Source organism: Ambystoma mexicanum, chromosome 4p, assembly GCF_040938575.1.
Source record: "Ambystoma mexicanum isolate Mex_15411 chromosome 4p, UKY_AmexF1_1, whole genome shotgun sequence".
Classification (NCBI taxonomy): Eukaryota; Metazoa; Chordata; class Amphibia; order Caudata; family Ambystomatidae; genus Ambystoma; species Ambystoma mexicanum.
The window spans coordinates 1,199,127,061-1,199,144,117 of NC_090927.1; the positions used below are offsets into that span (position 1 = coordinate 1,199,127,061).

Here is a 17,057-nt window from a genome sequence, read left to right on the forward strand (position 1 = left end):
TGATGACGTTATGTAATATTTATGCCCCTTCTGTAGATGGTTCGTTCTTTAGGAAGGTGGCTCAGACACTTCAAGATTTAGGTTCGGATAACCTCATTCTTGGTGGTGACTTTAATAATTTTTTGAATAAGGATTTGGATAGGAGTGTGGCGGGAAATTTTAGGCATAGTGATCGTCATTATGTTTCTCTTACAAAATTGCTAGAGGAACACGCTTTGCGGGATTGTTGGAGGTTGCAACATCCCCATGCTAGAGAATACAGTTTCTACTCAAGTGCACACTCAGTTTATTCTAGGCTGGACATGTTATTGACAGCTGGACTAATGACAAAGAATTTTAAATCAAGCAAAATAGGCACAATTCTGTTAACGGATCATGCACATGTGATGTGTATTGACTTGGGAGGTCCTGTTCAGAGACAATATACGTGGAGAATGGATAATACGTATTTGAAAATGGAAAAGGAGGTGGATAAGTTGAAGGCAGAAATTGATTTCTTTGTTTCAGTAAATCACAATGGCGATTTGAGACCGGAAGTAGTGTGGGGGGCTTTGAAATGCACTATGAGGGGTTACTTGATTAATTTGACGTGCGGTTTGAGAAAGAAAACTGCTGATAGACAGAAGGAACTTGAAATACGGACTGGTGATTTATCCAATGTAGTCATGGCTGACCCGTTTAACAGAGATGGTTTAGCTGAATTGAAGAAATTAAAGAAAGAACTTATATAATTGACGAAAAGACGGATAGTAAATACTATAACCTAAATTGTGAGTATTTTGAGAAAGGTGAGAAGTGTGATAAGTGGTTATATGATATGATATGGCATTTGTAACGCGCCTATACACAAGTGTTTCAAGGCGCGACGAGGCAGGGAAGGGGGAACAGGGGGAGGACAGACAACGATCCTACTAGGCTAGGTGTCATTCAGACCGCGCAAGTGCAGGGGTAGGGGGAAGGGAAAAGTGCAGTACAAGGTAAGTAGAATAGAAATAAATAGATAAATAAATAAATAGGGCCAGCTGGTGGCAAGTGCAAGGTAAGTGCAGACAAGTGCTGGGAAGGGGGGGCTGTAGGGATACAGAGAACAGTCCCGCAGTGCAGGGGTTGCCAGGGAGGCAGTGCAAGTGGAGAGTGGCTGGGCCCAGGACCGAGGTCGGTGAGAGTGGCCAAGTTTCAGATTCAGTGCAGAATTTTGTGAAGAATTAGCAGGGGAGAGGGAGAGATAAAGCAGAAGCAAAGAGGAAGGTTTTGAGGTGCTTCCGGAACTGGAGAAGGTTCTCAAGTTTCAGGGAGGCAGGAAGGCTGTTCCAGAGGGAGGCTCCTGCCGCGGAGAGAGAGCTACCCCCAGCTCGTTGCTTCGAGAAGCGGCTTACCCTGAGGGAGTTGGAGACGGATGAGCGAAGGGCTCGGGAAGGAAGATATTTAGGAAGAGAGAGTTGCAGGTATTCAGGCCCCAGAAGGCCTTGTGGACAATGCAGAGGGTTTTGAACTTAATCCTCGCAGCCACTGGGAGCCAGTGTAGAGATTTCAGTCCTGGAGAGATACGGTCCCTGGGCTTGAGGCCAAGGACAAGTCTCGCAGTTCTGTTCTGGATGAGTTGCAGAGGGCGGAGAGTGGAGGCAGGCAGATTAATATGGAGACTGTTACAGTAGTCCAGCTTCGAGAGAACCAGGGCTCGGGAGACAGTGAGCTTCTGGGGGAAGGAGAGGAAGGGAAGAATACCTCTAAGGAGGTGCAGCTTGTAGTGTGACTTCTTAGAGACGTCAGATATATGAGGAGAGAAGGAGAGTGTCGAGTCAAAGATGACCCCGAGGTTTTTTGCCTTGCAGGTAGGAGCAGGAAGAGGCCCAAGGGAGGCTATCCAGAGAGCTGCAGGGAAGGAGGGAGTGGGTGTGCCGATGAGTAGAATCTCAGTCTTACTAGCATTAAGGCGGAGGTCGTTGGCAGCACACCATTCCTGGATAGCAGACAGACAGTCAGAGATGAGGGCAGGAGAGGAGGAGGCCGAGGGTAGCCTGAAAATGAGCTGGGTATCGTCCGCATAGCACTGAAAGTTGGGGCAGAGGGCGGCGATGCGGTGGGCAAGAAGTGCCAGATACTGGTTGAAAAGCCAGGGAGAGAGATTAGATCCCTGGGGAACACCACAGGTGGAGAAAAAGATGTCCGAGAGGAAGGACCCAAGTTGGACCTGGGAGGGTCGATTGGAAAGGAAAGAGGTCAGCCACGCCAGAGCCTGACCAGTGATACCCAGGTTATCGCGGAGACGGTTGAGCAGGATGGCATGGTTGACAGTGTCAAAGGCAGAAGAGAGATCGAGCAGAATGAGAACACACAGAGTGTTGGAGTCGAGGTTCAAGAGCAGGTCATCACGGATGTTCAGGAGAGCAGTTTCCGTGCTTCTGGCCGCTCTGAAGCCGGATTGGTGGTCATGAAGACTACCAACAGCTTCTGCATGGAGGTTAAGCTGGGAGATGGCCAGTTTCTCCAGGAGCTTGCCCAGGAAGGGAGTGATTGAGATTGGGCGATAGTTAGCCGGGCAGGAGGGGTCGGCAGAGGGTTTCTTAAGAAGAGGGTGCACAAGGGAGTGCTTGAGGGGGGATGGGAAGACTCCAGAGGCGAAGGAAAGGTTGCAAAAGTCAGCCAGGGCAGGAGCCAGGAAGTCGATGTGGTCCTTGATAGTTTTGGAGGAACAGGGGTGAACCTGTTAAGACGAGACTTTCATAGATTGGACTTGTCTGGAAACTTCGTCAGCAGAGAAAAGGGGAAAGGCAGAGAAGGAGGGAGGAGGGGTGGCTGCAGAGAAGCGAGGGAGGGAGGTGATAGGAGGAGAGTGAGGAGAGGTTGGCATATAGGTTGAAAATGAGGGAATCTGAACGGTCAATTGCATCTATTCGGGATACGGACGGCCGACTCACATTTATACCGAATGAAATTAATACTGTTTTTCGGGATTATTACATGCATTTATATAGGAGTGAATTTGATGTGCCAGTCGGGAGTGTAGACTTTCTTGAGAGTGCAATCCTTGCTAGAGTTTCAAATTATGATTCGCAGGTACTGGAGGAGGATCTGACTGTGGATGAGATTAAGAAGGCTATCGGCAAATTGAATGTTGGGAAATCACCTGGGCCCGATGGCTTTCCAGTAGAATTCTACAAGATATTGCCAGAATCTACTTAAGGACATGTATGTGTCCTCTTTGGCCATTGGATTACTGCCGGTTTCGACTAGACATGCCATGATATCTGTCTTTCCGAAAAAGGGTAAGGATGAGACGCTCCCTGGGAGTTATCGCCCGATTAGTCTCTTTAACACGGACAACAAAATTTTGGCTAAGATCTTGGCTGTTCTGTTGGAGGGTCTTCTACCAAAGTTGATCAATGAACATCAGTCGTGTTTTGTAAAAGGGAGAAAGACATCCAGCAACATCAGGCGTTTGTTCCATACTATTAATAAGGCAGCGGCTGAATCAGAGGATGCAGCCGTTTTTTCATTGGATGCGGAGAAAGCTTTTGATCGGGTGGAATGGAATTTCTTGTTCCTAGTCCTCGAGAAATTGGAATTTGGAGTGAATTTTAGATAATGGATTAAGCTCTTATATTCGGATCCAACAGCGGATGTGAATACCAATGGAATTCGATCTAGTCCTTTTAGACTGGAGAGGGGTAAGAGACAGGGTTGCCCTCTTTCGCCTTTATTTGTTCTGCCGATTAAACCTCTGGCGGCTGTCATAAGAAATGAACTGGATATAAGTGGAGTCTCGTGTTGGGGTTTACAACAGAAAATGTGGTTGTTCGCAGATGACATAATTTTGGTCCTGCAGGACCTGCATTTGTCTTTACCAACATTAATGGATGTCTTAATTCATTCCAGGGGATATCTGGTTATAGAGTAAATTGGAGTAAATCTGAAGTGATGCCGCTGGCTTCTGGGTGTAACAAAAAATGTTACTGATCTCGGTTTTCGTTGGTGTCCGGACAAGATGTTGTATTTGGGGATTTGGATCACTCCGAGGATTTGTGACTTGGTAAGAGTGAACATGAATGTGATAACCGTGGCTTTTAAAAATGATTTGTAACAATGGGGATTACTGAATCTGTCGCTTTGGGGGAAGGTCAATGCATTAAAAATGATGTCGGCCCCTGGAATCAACTGTTTTAAGTATGATCCCTTTGAATATTGAGGCTTCTTATTGGAAAGAATTGGACAGGCTTATACAAGGTTTATTTTGGGACCGAAAACCAGCGAGATTGAGTTTGTGGAAGCTACAATTACCTTTGGAGAAGGGCCATTTAGGTGTACCAAATTTCAGGGCCTATCATCTATCCTTCAGTTGTGCTTTCATGGTAGATTTCATGGAAACAATTCCGAGTGTATGGGCTGAGGCCGAGGCTGGTGCTAACGGTCCTCTGTCGCCTAGGGCATTGTTAACAACAGTTTCAAAAGGTGTAAAAGATGTATTGACTACTTCATTGAGGATTACCTGGAAGAATTTGCATGTCTTGTTCGGTGTGGATGCATGCAGGGATCCAAATGCGTCAATATGGATGAATCCATCTATTAAATTGAGTGGCAAATCCTTTTTTGGGCCTGAATGGTTTTTGGGTGCTATCAGCTGGGTTGGAGACCTTTTCGCTGAGGGTGAATGGAAAAGCGCTAGAGATTTACAAAAGAAATTTTGCATTGATGGTTTCAGAGTCTCGGACTACAGGAAACTGAAGCTGGCTGTTGGTGAGATTAATTTTCCCAATAGTCTAAATCTGGAATTTCTGACGAGGAACTCATTGGTGAATGAGGGTGGCTTGGTGTCAGGACCGGTAGGGGGGTCTGTACTTCCGCTCTCTATATGGTAGAGGGGAGGCACAGAGGACCCCAGCCAAGATTCTCTAATATGGTAACGATGGACGAGCAATCAAGGCCTAGCTTCTCAGGAGGTGATGCAGGCTGGTTCTTAAGTACAGTGTATCCCCAAGCCCCCACAAAGGAATGTCCACACACTGTATTACTGAAAACACAGTCTTTATATAATTAATATTCAAGGGTTATGTACACTTATCACAATAACGCACTTTGTGCTCAGGAAAATCAGCAATGGTAAATATCTACAATTCTAAAGTGGTACCACTAATATTAGACCTCATTAAAGTGCATTCACAATACTGTTAAAATGGCACACAGATCAATAAGAAGGAAACCAGCAATAGAGAGAGGAGAGATAACAGAGGGTTGAAACAATAGGCAGAATACTGGCCCCTACCACTGGACGCAGTTCTGTGTGGAGATCCCCCCACCTGGGCAACCTGTAAAATAAAGAGATATAACACCAGCCCAGTCCATATATTGTTCAATAGTCTATTTCTCTCCTATAATGTTTTTACCCCCCCAATGTACCTGGTGGAGTCGAGTTCTTCGAAGAGGCGTCGACAGATCCTTCTTGAATGACCCCCTTTAAAGCAGGAGTCACGGATCGTCTAGAGGCGTCGAGAAGCGTCGAGGAACTCGGTGTTCGGTGTCGGGGAATCGACGGCCCTTCTTGAATGCCTTCCCTTTCAAGCGGGAGACACGGGGCGTCGAACGTCCGACAACAAACAAGGTAGAACGGCGTCGATGAGGCGGCAGGCTTCGATCCGAGCGGTGCTCGTCGGCGTCGAGACGTCGGCGTCCTGCGAGGAAGAGGCGTGCGGGGCACCTCGGCGACACTAGTTCTGGACCGCAAAGATTGTGGGTGACGGTGGCCCAGCAAGGGCGTCGAGTCGCTCGAGTCTTTGGGGTCGTGAGGTGGCGGGAAACCCACCGGCGGATTCTCCTCGGCGCGTTGGTCGTCCTCGACTTTCTCCGGCGGGACAAAGCGGCCGACGATGCGGACGAGGGAGTCCTTCAAGGCAAATGTTCTTAGGCAAGGAGCCGACGGCTCCGGTCGTCGGCGGCACGGCGTCAAGTGGTTCCCACGGCGGGGCAACACAACTTCGACGGGCCTCCAGCGGTTACACAGACCTGCGAACCCTGGTCGACGGCAATGGACTTCGACAGCGTCGATGTCCGGGTGCTTCACTTCGATCTCCTCGGCGGTCCCGTCTCGGGTCGGCAGCCTTTCGAGGGTCTGACTTCCAGGGCGCTTCGGCGAAGATTCAGCGGTGCTCGATGGTCCCTCGGAGCACGGGAAGAGGGCGCCTAGCCAGGTCCTCTCTCGGGTCAGTCCTCGACGATTTCGACAACCTTCAGTTCCGTCGAAGCAAATGCCACAGCAAGTCTTCTTCTTCCAGCTGGACGTCGAGGATCAGCAAATCCAGTTACTCTTGAGTGGAGACTCAGCTTCTGAATGCTTCTGAACAATTTCCAGTGGTGAGAGGTCCCCAGATATACTATTCTGTCTCTCATCCACACTGCTGGCACACACACAGCAGCCAATCACACAGAAGGGCATTCATGCAGTCAGTCAGCCAATCAGGCACACAGTGCATTCAGGCCACACTCCTCCCTTTCAGACACTCACAACAAGGAATGTGGATTGGGACAAGTACCCAGCCATTCAACACTACACACTGCATTCAGGCCAGTTTCGGGCAGGGCTGTCTCAGTCTTTGTCTCTCATGCCAGAAACCAGACAACCACAACAAGGAGTGTATATTGGTCACACACTCCATTCACCCAGGTCCCACCCACAGGAGGTACCCATAACATACAGTCACTGGGAAGGCTCCAGTCAGTCTAGCTGGGCCTTCACAACAACACCATATATGGAACTTCCACCCAACAGCCAGCCAGGGGGAAGGGACAGAGCCAGGGCTTCCCAGGACTTTGGGAAAAACAAGACAACAGGCAATAGAAAGCAAGAGGCCACAGGGGCCATCTTGTTTCTATCAGGAATCAACTGATCCCAATGGCAGGGCCTGGGTATCCCGAAATGGAGGACACCCAGAGCACCTGTCAAGTTTAGCATGGAGCTGCCACCAGCCCATACCCTGCTCTGTGGGCCACCCACAGGTGCCCAAAAACATACACTAGGGGCACAGGGTTGTACCCCTACCCATGGGTGCCATAAGGGTATCCCATGGGTCTGTTCACCAAACCAAAAGAGAGCTGCACTGCCAGGAGTCCCTCATGGACTCCTGGGCAGAAAACATGACAGAACACACGGTAAAAACAGAAAAAGGACAAGGATTCAGAGGCCCTGTCCCTCAGATGCATTTCCGGCATCACACTTGGCGAGCCGGATATATAGGCAGATTCTACACGAATATAAAGGCAATGATTTGCTGAGAATTGAATGGGGTCTGAGAATTGGGACGGACATTACTGTTGAAAGTTGGACAAGGATGTGCGAGAATGTCAAATTGTGTTCCTTGGGTTTGACCGAAAGGACAAGACAAATTAAGATCCTAAATAGGGTCTATTGGACCCCGGAAAAACTGTGGAGGAGAGGTTTGAAGGATGGTCCGGAATGTTGGCCGTGTGTTCAGGAGGATGGTACGATGGAACATATGATGTGGGATTCTGTGAAGGTCCGAGGGTTTTGGAGTGATGTTGGTAAGATATGGGATGAAATACTTGATGTGACAATTGATTTTAATTTTGAGACAATAATTCTGAGGAATGATTCCCTCTTGGATGATCTCTCTCAATGCCAAAAAAAATGTTTTTTTAGAGGGGCTGCAATGGGTAAGAAAATTATCATTTGAAATTGGAAATCTGTTGCTACAATAAATAAAGAAATGTGGCTGAGTGAGATTTGGCAGCTATGGAGGAACCTTTGTATAGGAAACGGGGCAAGGAAGGTTTGTTTGCAAAGATATGGGGCAAATTTGTGGAGCTTTATTAATTTTGATTTTGTAGGTAATGAGATGTGAACAAGGGGTTGGGTGGGTTTCTGTGACGTTGTATATACTTTTTTTGTACATATGTTCTTGTATTATATGTTGTTGTCTAATGTTTCTACATTGAAAATAAATTTTCCCCAAAAAAAAAATCACACTTTTTCCAGTGCAATTGTACTCACGATGAATCATCACATCGGTACAACCAATAACTTTGGCAGCGAGGAAGTGGAGAAGCAAGTCGTCTGTCGTGGTCTACTCCACGAACATTTGAGTCTTTTTACCATGGAGACTATTGGAGGAGGAGCAGCACAACCCCTGTGGCTGTTACCAGCATAAAACAGCATTTGCAGCGCGGAGAGGCAAGTGCAGAAGCAAGTGGTCTGTCGTGGTCCGGCGGGAGACCGAGGGGGCCGTAGGGGCCCAAAGAAAACACTTGTACCATCTGGCATATCTGACTGATGCCGGCTCCATGCATCTGATCCACGGTAAGACACACAAACTGTGCTTGATACATTGCTCCACACCCCCCTCCTTGATATCCCCCTGCTACATATACAGCCAAGAAGTAAAGTGGCTTCAAAATCAAAATTGTCCAAACCAGTCATCACTGACTGTGAGTGCGACGAGGAAAACAGCCGCAGTCTACGTAGTTCAAAGAAAGGCTGTGGAGGATTAGGACATGGTTCTCTAATACAAAGAAAGGGCGTAACACAACTCGCCCATGGCCCCCCGAATACCAGCATACGCCCCAATTGGCTACATAAAGGACCGATCCCCTCAGGTAGCCACAGCACCTCCATGCTCCCATTTGACGTTCCCAACTTACCTGAAGTCGAAGAGGAGATGCCGCGTGAGGCAGGAGGCATGCCTCCAGCGTTGGCGACCGGCGCCGCGTCGCAGGTGGGCTCTGCTTCCACACCCAGCGTTGCTGTGCTGCTCCTGCCGTGCTCTCCCGGAAGGGAGACGAGGCAGGGCAGCGAGGGCTCCCCGGTGGCAGTTGAAGCCTCACATGCTGGCATCCTGGTGGCAAGTGCAGAGCCCAGGTGTCCGGCAGCTGCATCGGAGCCCCAGTGCGCCGTGTCGGGACCCAGGTTTGCGGGGGCAGTGCAGGGGCTGGGATGCGAGCACGGGCCGGGGCTCGGAATAGAGGACTGCGTGGCTCACATGGATGAGGGAGACGGCGGCGCTTCCAGGACTTTGACGTTTGCATCACAGGAGGCGGTTCAGCTAGTAACTGTTCAAGTGCACGCCAACGGAGATAAGTCCATTGCGCATGTCACAGAAATAACACCAAGTCAAGATAACATGCAGCCCTGCTTGGACCATTCAGCCGACTCATTAACAGCAGCAAAAAATAGAAAAAAAAGATCAAGAGAAGACAGTGAAAAATCAGCATCAATCGCAAGGAGTCAAACAAAAAAAAGAAACAAAACAAAAAAAGAACAGCACATGCACGGGTGCTTAATAAGCATAACCAGCACTCCAATAAAGACAGCACCATTAGAAATACAAGTTTAGTAGCAGGAAAGAAATCCTGCATGATGCGATATTTGACAGACTTCTTCGAATCACAAATATTTACAAAAACCAAAAGATACAGTGAATTGTCCGACGCCAAAATGTTGGCTGCCGTGGGAGAACCATTTCCCCATGCAAAGCAACGCAAAATAAACAACTTGCCAGGGATAACGCAGGAGCCATTAGAACTGCCAGAATTCCAGCTGGTGGAAAACCCTCTAGAAGCGCTGGCTAAGCAAAATGCACCGATTAATGGTACAACGGCTCCCAAACAGAGTACCACCTATGAGCTTCCCACTGCAGAATCAACTTAATACACAACACCATGGTGAAGACAACACATCTCTCGTGAATGCGAGAAACATAATAAACAAACTACATAATACAGTAAAAGAGACGACTCTCAAGCCTGAAGCTAAAACACAGAACACAGATCTAGCATTTGTTCATGAGCTACCATCCGGCCAGAGTGTACCATATTCCATCACCCCGATAACTAAGCAACACGAGCCAAGTCAGCTTCAAGAGGCCGATATCAACAGTGTGCCAGACTTAACAAACCAGAAAGAAAAATAGAAGGCGATTAGTGCGAATCACACAATCGCAGTATCGCCAAACAAGGTACCTTCTGCAGCAGAACAGGATCTACAGTGTAACCAGCATGACAAAAGGAAACACTCTTCACCTCCAGTGGGCAATCTCTCACCTCTCAAACTCCCTAGAGCTGCCTCTGTGCCACAAACTCCACGAAAGAGACAAAGCGATTATGTACATACCTCTGGCAGAGGTCTCATGCCTCAAGAAAAAATGACCTGTTAAGTACAATTTCAACCATAACTATTGCACTCAATACTTTCTGCAAATTGTACGAGGCAATAAACGACTGTTAAGGACCAACAAGCCATCCAAGCCATGATCCTGACTAAAGTGTCACACCTCGAAGGCTACATAACAGCCAAAGAGGACAACAACATCAACAAGGAGATGATTAAGCAAATGACGAGTGAATTAATAGACAAACTTAAATCCACAATCAATACATCACTTGAAATAAAAAACGCCAATGGATACAACACAAAGAACTCGGGCACCCAAACTAGAACATTAATCGACTTAACGTTTGACAACAATCAGACGGAGCAGCTAAAATCATCGACGCAATGTAAAAGTTCAAACAACAATAAGTCGACAGTTCATCTAGAGACATGGACCCAACGTAAAGACTCAAACAATAAAATGGACAGATCATATCATGTTACCCCTGAGCAAACAAAAAAGGTTGAAAAAGTAGTCTTAGTACTGAATAAACCAACTACAACCAACAAAATTGATAATGATGTCCAAGAAACATCATATGCAATATTTGAGTCGCATAACCCCAAAGAAAAAGCCAAAGACTTAACCAACACACTGCTCACCAACTCCAGACCTCAGAGAACTACAAATAACAGCCAACTTGCACCAACTACTGCATCCTCTGTTAAGCAGTACGTTCCGATTCCATCGTTTTCCAACAAGGATCTGCAAGACGGGCTGGCTGAAGCAGCATTAGCAGACACTCAAGTCAATGACAGTCCTTTGGACACCACAATCTCAGCAGGTAACTCTGATCCAGATGAAACACTAATGAACCTAAGTGTGTATCCAGACGAAGATTCAAATCATTCAATCACTCCAGTTCTAAGTAAGCAAACAAAAGTGCAGGACTGTCGCTCAGTTTTTGAAGCATCTCCCAGGAGAGTAAATAAAAACAAAAACACCAAAGATCACAAAGAACGAGACTTCGAAACACTAGAGGAAAAACGAAATCGATTACTCTACAGAACACAGCTGTGGGAACACAGTCACAAGTGCGAAACACCAGCTCATCGCAAAAGATGCCTTCAAAAACAGAAGATCAAAAAGACGCAAGGTGCAGCACAGACGAAAGAAACAAACATCCTGATGCAGACAGAAGAAAGGTACAACACACAAGAGGAAGGCCTAGATCCCACCATCAAACACCCAAATTCAGCAAGCAGCAGCATGAACCCAAAGAGAAATACCAACACAAATTAAAACACCGACATGGCGCTAGGTCACCAACAAAGCATCACGTTGCAGAACACAACCTGCAACAAAAAGGACGAAGTGCAAGTAAACAGCATACAAAACCAGATAATAACTTTCAAACAAAAGCAAGTTCTGAGGACAACATTTACTCCATTCAAAAAAAGGAAAGATTTCCAATGGTCAATCAAAATGACACAAAGAACCAGCAACAAAGAAGAACTCGTTCTAAATAGAAGAACCGTACTGTCAATATTACATCAAATTGGCAGTTTAAGAGGTCTACAATCAGAAGACATAAGTATTGTCGATCCCTGGAACAACCGCCATGGAGCAGCGGCGATACTCCATTTCGAATCAGCAGTCCACAAACAGATACAAAATATGAACATAACATCTACAAATGTGGATTCAACGTGAAAGACGCAGCGAAGCGAGATCAGCAACCAGGGATGCAAATGTACAACAAAAACCACAAGGTTACAGAAAGATATAAGAAACTGCGTTTGACAACAACACACACATGACAAGATACCATCACTAAAAAGACAACAAAATGAACATGGAGAAGAAAATGTACACAAACCCGTTGAGGGTCCAAGCACGCCTGACGAAGCAGCACATAACCGAGAAGTTCAGAGAAAGAAAACTTGCAAGTAAAAGCAGCTCAAATAACCAGAAAAGAGAGAGAGAACGGTCACAAAACAGTGAGAACAATACGACAAGAACCATTGCACAAACAGTGGTTCACATCTCTACTCATCAAAAGGCAAAATCACTGCAAAACGACAAACGAGGAATATGGGCCTGGTTACCCAAAGCCCTTATAACGCAACATAATAAATAGCCATCCAAGAGCATAGAGGCATCGTCAACGCCACAGGCAGAGGAGCGTCTACAAAAAATCATGCTCTGCTCATGGAACATGCGAGGCCACGTGCATCTTACTCAACCAGGAGGCTTAAACCTCCGAGAATATGACATCATTTGCCTCCAAGAAACATGGCTGCAACACTCGCCAACTCTGAATGGCTATCAAGTTCTTTTAGCCCCAGCAGCCAGAGGCTGCACAGGACGTCCAACCTCAGGACTGATGATGGCATGCCGTAATGGCTGCAGTGCAGCCATCAAAAAGATAATAATGGCAAACCAATCAATCCTGGCAGTCCTACTCGTCTGGAAAATTGAAAGCAATTCCAATGTCCCACTTAACAAAGCCATAATAATAAACACTTACTGGAATCCGGCAGCAATAACCGCAAACAAATTCATCGCTCTGTGTGGACAAACTATCGACGAAGCAACGAAAGAAGATCCAACGATCAACATCATTTTATGCGGTGATTTAAACACAGTTTGTAAACCACAACAGAAGAACCCAGCAACCAATTCAAATTTTGCCGCAGAACGACGAGGCAAAATATGGCTCAATTTTACCACCTCTCGTGGACTGCACAATTTGAGTGACGCGTTTCCACATATAATTAGTATCCCAACCTGGAAGCGAGGAAATTCCGTATCAACAATTGACTACGTCTTCGTTTCCCAGCCGCTTCTACACCTCACAAATTCATTCAATGTACGGTGTACATCAGCAAGCGATCACAACTTGCTAGACACAGCGTGGCAACTACCAAGTAAGAAACGCATCCAATCTAATCTTCTTTTTGAGCCAAATGGCCAAGGGACCAGGTTAAAACTAAGTGCCGCGGCCATCAATGACATAACGTTAAAATATAAAGCAAAGGCACAATTAGAAATAAACAACCCAATTGATTATCAGCCCTTGCTAATACCACACATGCAAGTGAAAAAACTCTAAATCACACAAGATCAAACACAAATCACTCTTACAATAAAGAGCTTGTTGACAGAAGACGTATTTACAGAAGAGCTCTGCGCTCAACAAAATAACAACTTTCAACACCAAACGTACAGGCAAACATCCAAGACCTGAAAGCAGTTTATAAAACCTGGGTGAGATCCCACAGGCACAAACTGTACCGGGCAGACACTGAGCAAATCACAAAAGTGCTATTCACAAACAGCAGAGAATTTTGGTCGCTACTGAGAGCCATAGATAAACCCCTTGACAATCAAATCTTGAATAACATCAACCAATCAACATTGGAAAAACACTTTGAAACAGTGTTTAAAGCGGTTACAGTGGACATTACTAATCAATGTCAAGGCGTCGAGGTGGGTCGACCTCGAAAACGGAGACGACATCTTGGACATTATCAAAAAAATAAACCACTAGAGAGCACCAGGGCCAGATGGCCTGACAAACTTTGAACTGAAGTCTCACCCAAACGAGTGGGCAGACTTCCTGAGCGCCAACTTTCGGCGCTGCGCGGACACAAGATCCATACCTACAACATGGACTAAGGCAACAATCATACCAATTTACAAGAAAGGCGACCCTTCGGATCCATCAAATTTTCACCCAATAGCCTTACTGGACATTATTGGCAAGATTCATGCCACACTTCTATTGAAAAAACTTAAATCATGGGCTAGCACCGCACAATGCAACGATGACTTGCAAGCAGGCTTTAAAAAAAATGCAGGGACCACCTGTAACATCTTGGTCTTCAGCATTTTAAAAAGCAAAGCCCTCCAAACGAACCAACGCCAGTTCAGTGTTCATTGATTTCACACAAGCGTTTGACAGTGTCGAAAGACCTCGCTTGTGGAACAAATTGAAAAACTGGAACTGCCCGGAGGACATTCTAGCCCCATTACAAGCCATTCATTTCAACACCACGTTGAGAGTGCGCATGAGTCGTGAAGGCGAATTGACAGCTGAAATTCCAAGTACACGTGGAGTAAAGCAACGCTGTCCGTTAGCTTCAGCACTCTTTCTCGCCTACATTGGAGACATTCAAACAATCGAGGCGACAACAAGAGCTTTTCTTCCAAAGATCGGAAACACCACAATAGGACGCCTGATTTACGCGGACGACCTCACGTTGTTTGACCAGACACAAATAGGGCTGCAACGCCAACTAAACGGCCTCTTACAGTACGCAAACAACTACCACCTTGAAATCAACAAAGATAAAACCAAAATCATGATCCTTCAAAAGCATGAAAGGGCAAACATAGATTTCAACTGGTGTCTGGGTCAAACAAAAATTGACATCGTCAAATCGTTCAAATACCTGGGAGTCCACCTAGACAGCTCGCGGCACGAAATAACCATGCAAGTTGAACTGCATGCAAAGATCAGCAAATTAGCGACCCAAGTAGAGTCCCGTCTGCTCCAGTCTACTCTGTGCTTTCATTTGGTGAGGAGCTGCAGCAACGTGTGCTTTCTGTTTTACAAGTGTCTAAAATCGCCTGGATTTACTTAGAACACTGTAACTTTAACAGAAGTGCCCTCCCCTTAAATAGAGACTACTGGCGCGAAGCGCCGCGTGGAGTCCCGAGTAGAGTCCAGTCTGCTCCAGTCCGCTGCAGAACGCGAAGGGGAGAGACTCATGGCAGTCGTTCCTGGTCCGCTGACCCGCCAAAAGACTTTGCTAAAGCGACGGTGGCATGAGACAGAAAAGCCACATGAGGTAAGCAATTGCAACAAACACTTACAAGCAAACATGTTGTGCTCCCAAGTGGTGCTCCCTCTCGCTACATTGGTAACTAGACGCCTTGCTGGATTAGCTGGGATTAACCATATTCCTCTGCTCCCTTTAAACCAATTACAATGTGACAGCCGTAAAGATACGACTGACGACCCTTCAGTCGAAGTAGATACCGCATTATTCCTTTCGATGTTGCAGACACGGAATTACTTGAAGTTAGAATTTGGTTGGAGCTTTACAAACACAGCATTGTTCTAAAATCTCCTCAGATACCGGCAAGTGAAAGGCAGCTGACAAACAACCTGCCCAGTACTCTGCAAAACGCCTTCCTCGTCCCCTTGCAATTTCCATTGCATTCAGGTCTGTCTGAAAGGGAACCACAACAGCCTAGTACCCCAATGAGGCAGTCAACACAGTCACAGTCAGTGGATGCAGTAGAGCAAAGTACTGGGCTACAAAGAGGCGAAAATGGCACTATGAAAGATCTTAACTTAAACAAATGTGCCCCCGCTGCCTGCCTTTGTTCGTCTGCTGCTGTCAATCGTCTGAGTAATAAAGTGGACAAAACGCACAGTGCAAGCGGCCTCCGTGGGCTGATTGAAAACACTCACGCAGATGTGTCTCCTTTACCAGCCAAGAAAAATTACTTAAGCACGACGGGCCCGCCCACTGCAAGGTTGTTCACACATGATCTTGTGGCGCGAGAAGCCCGGCTAGCAGAGCGTTTAAAAACGGACTTTGAAGCATTGAAGGAGCGGCTGAACGAGAGTTTCGCCAAGAACTCCTTCCTCTTTGCAGTCAACGAAACATGTTAAATTACACGACCTGTAATTATCTGAAAACCAAAATGCTGCCCATTCGAATACATCTAAGGAACGTGCAAGTACCCCACACAGAAAATCAGCTATACACACGTCTCTGATTGCAAAGAGCATTTCGTTTATAGCGAGTCGTAGTGTGTCACGCCTCAATAAACACTGATACAGACACTCAGTCTGACATGGAAAATTAAAACAATTTCAAAAGTAATCTTTCCATTGCGGCAAGTTTACAAATACATAATAATGTATTGGCTGCCACCTCGATTGCACTCACACTTTTTATGAAAGTGTATCAGTCTTTATATGAAGCAATTAAGGATCAAGGTGCTATGATTGGGAATCTGTTCACAAAACTTTCAAACATGGAAACTGTAAACTCACATCTTCAAAATCAATTGGATATAGAAGCAGAAGCATCTACAAAATGGCAAAACCGTTTGAGCGATCTTGCAAGAAATGAATTGGCAGAGAAATCCGACCTGATTGAGGCAGTGATAGTGTACGAAATGGATCTGCCACAATACAAGAATTTAATCGGCTACATGGATGCCACCCTGTATACACAATGGCAAGTGTGAGACAAACTCTGCCTTAGTATCACTGACTTCAATGAGTGTCTCCATCAACTACAACTACAAAGAACTGTCAGTTGATTACAGCCAGTGCCCCTCCGAACAGTACAATGCTAGCTGATCAGATGCCTTCCGAAACTCCTCTTAGAAAATCGAGATCTACAAGGTTCAGCAATTCCTGCGTCTGCTATAACTTTGAATACTCCACAGCAAGAAAAACTATCGGCGAAGGCCTTCAAGCAGTCCCGTGTCGTACTGTCATGCACGCACACAGAAACCGGAAATCCACAAATTTCTGACACCAATAATGAGCAAGTCGAAATCACATTGAATGCAAACAAAAAAAATGACCTCCTTTGGGGTATTTACCGGTCCTGCCAAAACTTTACTGTCTGTTCCCAATGCACCACTGTCAGTCCAACAAAGAAAGGTGCCAAATACAAGGACAGCCAAATTGAAGGGCAGCTTGAAGGGACGGTCTAACAGCTCCAAAAAATGTATAAGGAATCTATCAACTCCCCCGAAGGTGGGGCTTTTTGAGCGCATTGGAAAGGTTTTACCTCAGGCTAAAACAAAACTTATCAGTGATACTAAGATCAGCAGTCGAGAGTCGCACTCAGGGGCAGACACAAGAAATCCTAATAAACGCCCAAGAGTTGAATTGGAAGGTGACGCAGATCACCAGTCCTGTGCCTC

At 46.2% G+C, this 17,057-nt stretch overlaps 1 protein-coding gene across 4 annotated transcripts in view; it reads left to right on the forward strand.

Moving 5' to 3' along the window:
* Positions 1-17,057, forward strand: part of BUB1 (BUB1 mitotic checkpoint serine/threonine kinase) — a 1,594,853-nt gene that overhangs the window by 1,223,916 nt on the left and 353,880 nt on the right. The window lies entirely within an intron of this gene.